The 6821-nt window shown below is 41.4% G+C and overlaps 1 long non-coding RNA gene across 1 annotated transcript; it reads left to right on the plus strand.

Moving 5' to 3' along the window:
* The first annotated feature begins 489 nt into the window (after positions 1 to 489).
* LOC139084152 (uncharacterized) lies at positions 490 to 5836 on the plus strand. The gene is made up of 2 exons (XR_011541505.1): positions 490 to 672; positions 5303 to 5836. It is a non-coding gene; the product is annotated as an uncharacterized lncRNA (long non-coding RNA).
* Positions 5837 to 6821: the final 985 nt, after the last annotated feature.

Genomic DNA, 6821 nt, shown 5'->3' on the forward strand with positions numbered 1-6821 from the left:
CCTCTGACACCTACAGGAAAGGGAAGCTCAAGGATGTGAAACATCCATACCACTTGTACATTTAGGAGAAACCACAGGAGCACAGTGACTGGGCCCATAGGACCCTACCCACAAGGTTACTTTAGCTTTCCTTTTGTACTGCCAGCTTTGCCCAAACTCTTACAGGAATATGAACCAAGGAGACTGAAATGCATGTGTCAGACTAGTAACAACAAAAAGTGCAGCTCCCAGGAGATGATACCATCCTTCACAGGGAGCAGGAGCAGTGTAGGGTGATGGTATGGGTAGCAGTGAGGCAAGATGAAGGTGGCACAGGGTCTGTGCCCAAGCGCCACTGTTGCCTCCTCCCTCAGCATTCAGGGCCTTGCATTCTTGGCATGCTCAGCAAGATAAGTGGGAGCAAAGACCCATGGGGGAGTATTTTTCATCAACCCATGGTGTCCTGTGGTGAGTTTTCACATGAATATGCCACTCTGCCAGACACTGACCAGTAAAGGTTGGGACCAAATCTGCTCAGTTTAACTCATACAGCATTTATTAATGCTACTATCATTGGGAGTCCAGACAGCAGGATGAGGCCAACCTGTAGGATTAATCTCACCCATGACCCCAAAATCTCGGATTCAGTCAAGTGTGAACAAGATCCATGGAGGAGTCAAGATGTCGTGTAAGGTCAGTCCACTCTCCCATATAACCTACACAACAGAGTAAAGGCTAAGCTGCTATATTTGGTGGTGTTCCTAATAACTACAGGCTGTGACACAGTCTAAACAGCAACACTCATACCCAGAGTGAACTTCTCCACAACCCACTCTCCTCCACAAACATAAACACAAAAGGGCACAGGTCATTCTTTTTCATGTTTGACTTTTAAACTTGATATGCATTACCATTACACAGGTTTGATCAAGCCCCATGCTAAGTGTCATCAAGCAGCAGCATCCTCGATGGCCAGTCATGACAAACTCGAGGCTGCCTGAACCTCAGAAGTACATGAATTTGTATCATACAGACTGAAATGAGGATGTGCTGGTCTCTGTGCCTGTTCTCAGGGCCAACAATCATGAAATGCCATTGATGGCATCAGGCACAGCAGATTATCAGGACCAGTCCTGTTAACAAGTTTTTCCTTTTTCATGCCACATGGACGGAATGACAAATCCAGCAGCCAGTCATATTTCAAGCTGCAGCTGTTTCATGACTCAGGCAGACAGTATGGTTGTTTTTCCAGGCTGTGGTGCTGGATGTTTTTGACTCCCTCTGTACTTTGCTGAGGTCCAAAGTATTCTTTCCCCAAGAGTTGGGGTTGTTTCTCTCCACCATGGCCATGAAATCTGGGTGTGTAACCTCACCTTTCCACCGCTCATCTTCTGCTCACACACTCACCTTTTATCTGAATGGATAAGGTGTGAGAGAAGGGTTTTATTAAAAAACCCACAAAGGTGTATTATATCCCCATCTTGGCCAGTGTGAGCCACTGTAGACACACTCCATGAGCAGTGAATTCAGTCAAGCAGTCACTGTCTTCACAATGTACAACCATATTAATCCAACTAGGGAATGCAGGAGCTATAACAGGACTAAGTGCAGATCCTATCAGCCCGCATTTGGCCAGTTTTAAACCTGGAAGTTGTAGCAACTGGACTGGCCCAGCATGGCTATCAGGGGAAAGAAAGCCACATTGTGCCCCAAAACGGTCAGGACAGAATCCCAAATGTTCAAAATAGATCTACAGAACCACCCAGAATGCAATGTTGCACTCAGCATACCTGATTTCTGGACTGAGGGAAATGCTTCCCACATTCCCTACATTCACAATGTCTTTTGAGTCTGAGTCATCTCGTGTTTAGACTGTGAATCATGCCATGTTAATTAAAGGAAGAGGGACAATCTAATGGGAAAATGATGACTTTGAAGCATTTTTGACATTCATCAAGTTTTTCTCCACTTTTAGATTACAAGTGAATAGTAAAATAATTAGCAGAACTGCAACTTTTCACATCTTATATTATTAGGGTTGGTCTCCAAAGCAAGATATCTCACTTATTTCCTAATAACTGAGCACATAATGAAGGGTTTTCCACATTTCTTACATGGTAGATCTTCAGTGTGAGTCCTTACATTCAGGGTTGTGAGGACAGTCTGCTGGCTTTCTCACACTTCTTAAATTTTTACACCAGCTCTCAACTGTGAGTTCCTAAATGGTAAGATGTGAGGAGCAAGTGAAAGTCTTCCTGTGCCCTTTACATTCACAGGGTCTTTACAGAGTGTGAATTCTCATCTGGATATTAAGGCTTGAGCAATATGCAGATGTGGACCATCTTCTTCCAGACATAGGGACTTTCTCCAATATGAAACTTCATGTGAACATCATGACGTGAAATATTTAAGGGTTGCACCACATTCCTTATGTTCCTAGGGCTTTTACCACAATTATAGATGTGTAAAATAAGATTTGTGTAATGAATGAAAGCTTTCCCACATGCCTTACAAGCAAAAGGCTTCTCTGCAGTGTCAGTTTTTACACCTTCTGTAAGGCATGAAATATTACTGAAAGCTCATCTACATGCCTTATAGTGAGTCCACTCTAAGTTCCTACATGTTCTATAAGGTCACATTCTTTACCCTCACAGTAAAAGAACCTTTCATTTCTTTCGTTTCTTTTTTTTGTTTATTTTTATAGGGTCTGTCACCAGGTGATTTGCATGTGACTATCAAGGGCTGATGAACATTTTAAGACTTTTACACATGACTTCCATTGACAGAACTTCCTCCAGTACGATTTCTTACGTTTAGAAAGGGCTGAAGACTGCATGAAGGCTTTCCCATATTCTGTACACTCACAGGGTTTCTCTCCAGTGGGGTTTCACTTGGGAATATTGAGTGTAGAAGATCACCTAAAGGCTTTTCCACATTCTTTCAGGTATTGATTTTGCAGGACTGCCATAAAAAATACCACTGACTGGATGGCTTAAGCAGCAGAAACTCATTTTCTCACAATTCTGGAGGTGAGAAGTCCAAAATCATGGTGCCAACAAGGTTGGTTTTTCTGGAAGGTTTAACTGAAGCATCTCCTCCAGGCGTCTTTCCTTGGCTTGCAGATGGCCATCCTCTGCTGTCTCCACACGGCCCTCTCTCTGTGTGCGTGCATCCCTGGTGTCTCTTTCACCTCTTATTTGGACACCAGTGATACTGAATTAGAGCTCCACACAGAGACCTCAATTTAACCTAATCACCTCTTTAAGAACCTTAGCTCCAAACATGGATACATTCTGAGGTATTTTGGCTGTGTCTTTAACATATGAATCCTGGAGGGGCAGAATTCAGGCCATCCCATAAACTGTTAGGTTTTAAACCAGTATTAGTTCGCATGTGCCTAGGAAGGTTTGTGGAATGAGAAAGGTTTTTGTATTCTTTAATTCATACATTTGCCTATAGCATAAGTTCTTAAATGAGTAAGTAGCAGTATCAACTATAGGCTTTTCCACGTTCCTAAACCATATAGCTTCTCTCCACTGTGTATTCTTACATATTCATTAAGGTTTGAGAAAGCAGTGAAGCCCTTCCCACATTGCATACATTCACACGGTGTCCCCCTCAGGGTGAATTCTGGTGTGTGAAGTAAGTCCTGAGGATTTATGAACACTTTTCTATATTCTCTATTGACATGACTTCTCTCCACTGTAAATTTTTACATGTTAATAAAAACTGTGACTGGCATTTGTGACAATGTTTCCATATTCATAGGGTCTCTCTCCAGTTGAGTTTGTTCGTGACTTTGAGATCAATCAGGACAATTAAGGGATTTCTCACATTCCTTACATTGATAGTTTCTCTCCAGTGTGATTTCTTTCATGTAGCCAAACTGAATGGAGTCAACTAAAGTCTTTCCCACGTTCCTTATATTGATAGAGTTTCTCTCCAGTGGGACTTCTTTCAGAACTTCAAAAGGAAGTGGGAGAGTTGACGGCTTTACTACACAGTGTATGTTCATAGGATTTCTCTCCAGTATGAATTCCTTTGTGTATTTGAAATGAACTAAAAGAAGTGAAATCTTTCCCACACTGTTTACATTCATAGGGCTTTTCTCCAGTGTGAGTCCACGTGTGGCTAGAGAGGTTTGTGGAGCATGTAAATGCCTGGTCTGATTCCTTACGTGTGTGTGGTTTTTCAGCACTGTGAGTCCACAAGTGCTCATTCAGGCATGAGGAATACATAAATGCTTTCCCACATAGCTTACACTGAAGAGCATCTCGCCAGTATGAGTTATCTGACGTCCAGAACAGTTTGAGGATTGAGTGAAGGTTTTCCCACATTGCTTTCATTCAAAAGGCTTCTCTCCACTGTGTATTTTTGTATGCTCTGAAAGTTGAGATGAACTAGTGAAAAGTTTGCCCCATTCTTTTCATTTATGGATTTTCTCCCCACCACAAATTCTTCTATGTTGAGTTAGGTGTGAGGAAACAGTGGAAGTTTTCCACATTGCTTACAATCATAGGGCTTCTCACCAGGGTGGGTTCACAGGGCCATATTAAGGTTTGTGGAACGTTGAAAGGTCTTGCTGCATTCCTTACTTGAGTGTGGTTTTTGGCACTGAGTCTGTAAGTGCATATTCAGGTGAGGAGTATGGAAATGCTTTCCCACATAGCTTACACACACGGGGCTTCTCTCCAGTGTGGGATCACATGTGAATATTAACCTAGGCAGAATACCTATAGCCTTTTCCACATTCTTTACTTTCACAGGAATTTTTTTGTGGTGTGAGTTTGTACATGCACAGAAAGTTTGTGGAGTGAATAGAAGCTCTCCCATATTCCTTCCGTAGTTTTTTTCATTGTGAGTTCTCATGTGTATGTGAAGGTGTGAGTGATTAACAAAGGCGTTCCCACAGCCACTGCATCGAAGGGTGTCCCTTGCGTGCATATTCTCTGTTACACAGTATTTGGAGTCAGGCTGATGGCTTTTCTGGACTCATTAAGCTCGGAATGTTTCTCTCTGGTATTGGTTTTCCTGGGAGGAATCAGAAAGCCTTTTCCATAATGATCATCATCGCAAATCTTCCCTCTATTTTGAATAATATTGTGTGTCTTAAGACATGAGCATTCACTGAAGAATTTCCACATTATCATAGAGCTCCCCTCCATTTTTTGTTCTTTCCTGTGGAGGAGGGTATGAATGATGATTAAAGAAATCTTCAGACTCATTTATTGATTACACCTATCTCAAGAGAGAAACATTGTCACAATGTTTATGATTTTCACCATTTCCAAGCGTATAATCCTGCCCTGTTTCTTTCTTTCAGATTGAATGATGGAACCCTCTGGCAGAATGCTTCCCCATCTACTCTTAATTTTAAAATGATTCCTGTAGTCTTTTATAAAATTGTTTTTAAACTCACCATCTTTAAAGATGTGTGACTGTATACCTGCGGGAACCTTGAAGCACCAACTTTCAAGCTAGGTTTAGGATGTCCCCAAATTCATCGTATTCTGAGTATCTCCCTCGAGGCATCAGTGTCTTGGGCTAGGCCACCTGGTCCAAATGTCTCCCATGTGAACTGATTTTCTATCTAACCTAACTCTCAACCTTTTCTGAAGGTGGAAAATACGTGATGTCATTTATCCATCTTGCCATTTGTATACTATGTGGGAGGCTGTTCCCCCTACAATATGTTCCTGAACTGCTGATTCTTTTGATTTAAGTCCCATAGCTCATTCTGCAGTAAAACAAACAAATTTGAGAGCTTAGAAAGAAATGTTAGGATGAAGAAATTCAAAATTATCAGGCTCACTTGTATATATTTTCAAATTAAATATAGTAAAAAAAGGGAAAGTTAGATTTGAGGACTGTGGTTAAATAAAAAATTTAGCAATGATAATGACAAGGGGTCAAAATTTTAAGCAGTTTTTTTTACAAAATGATTATACAAAAATTAAAAGTGATGAGGCATAGAAAATATCAGGAAAGAAAACATGAAAGATCTGGACAATGAGCTGACATCAAAATGATAAATTTTAAAATGAAAAAAAAAGGATATTTTGTGATGACTGGAAAGTTTGAGGAAATATAAAAGAAGAGTAAGGGGACTTGAAGAGATCCCCAAACACCAGAGACCAATGGCCTCAGCCTTCTGAGAAAAGAGTGCATCTTGAAAACTTTCCTCTTTATACTTCTAAACATAGTGAACTTCTCACTGACTATGGTTTTATTTTGCAGACACTCAGCTTGGAGAACACCTATGACTATTGTCCTCAATTCTTTTCGTTCCAACCCAGAGATCAGACGCAGTGGGAACAGTTAAGACCCTGTCCACAGGGAAAGATACCTTAATGGAAGAGGCTCATGCAAGAGATGACAAATCTTGGGGCCGGCCTGGTGGTGCAGTGGTTAAGTTCGCACGTTCCACTTCGGCGGCCTGGGATTCACTGGTTCAGATCCCAGGTGTGGACATGGCACCTTTGGCAAGCCATGCTGTGGTAGACGTCCCACATACAAAGTAGAGGAAGATGGGCACAGATGTTAGCTCGGGGCCAGTTTTCCTCAGCAAAAAGAGGAGGATTGGCAGCAGTTAGCTCAGGGCTAATCTTCCTCAAAAAAAAAAAAAAAAAAAGAGAGAGAGAGAGAGAGAGATGACAAATCTTCCCACAAATCAGGAACTACATTTCTAATGAAGCATTAAATTTATGTCAAAAGGGCTGCAAAGGCAAACATCCCACCTTTCTGTAGCCCCCAGATTGGTTATCTTTGACCCTTGAAACCCACATTCAGGCTTATGTACACATGTACAAGCCCAAAGGCTTTTATTCAAAGAAACAAAGAAA

Source organism: Equus przewalskii, chromosome 6 (genome assembly GCF_037783145.1).
Source record: "Equus przewalskii isolate Varuska chromosome 6, EquPr2, whole genome shotgun sequence".
Classification (NCBI taxonomy): domain Eukaryota; kingdom Metazoa; phylum Chordata; class Mammalia; order Perissodactyla; family Equidae; genus Equus; species Equus przewalskii.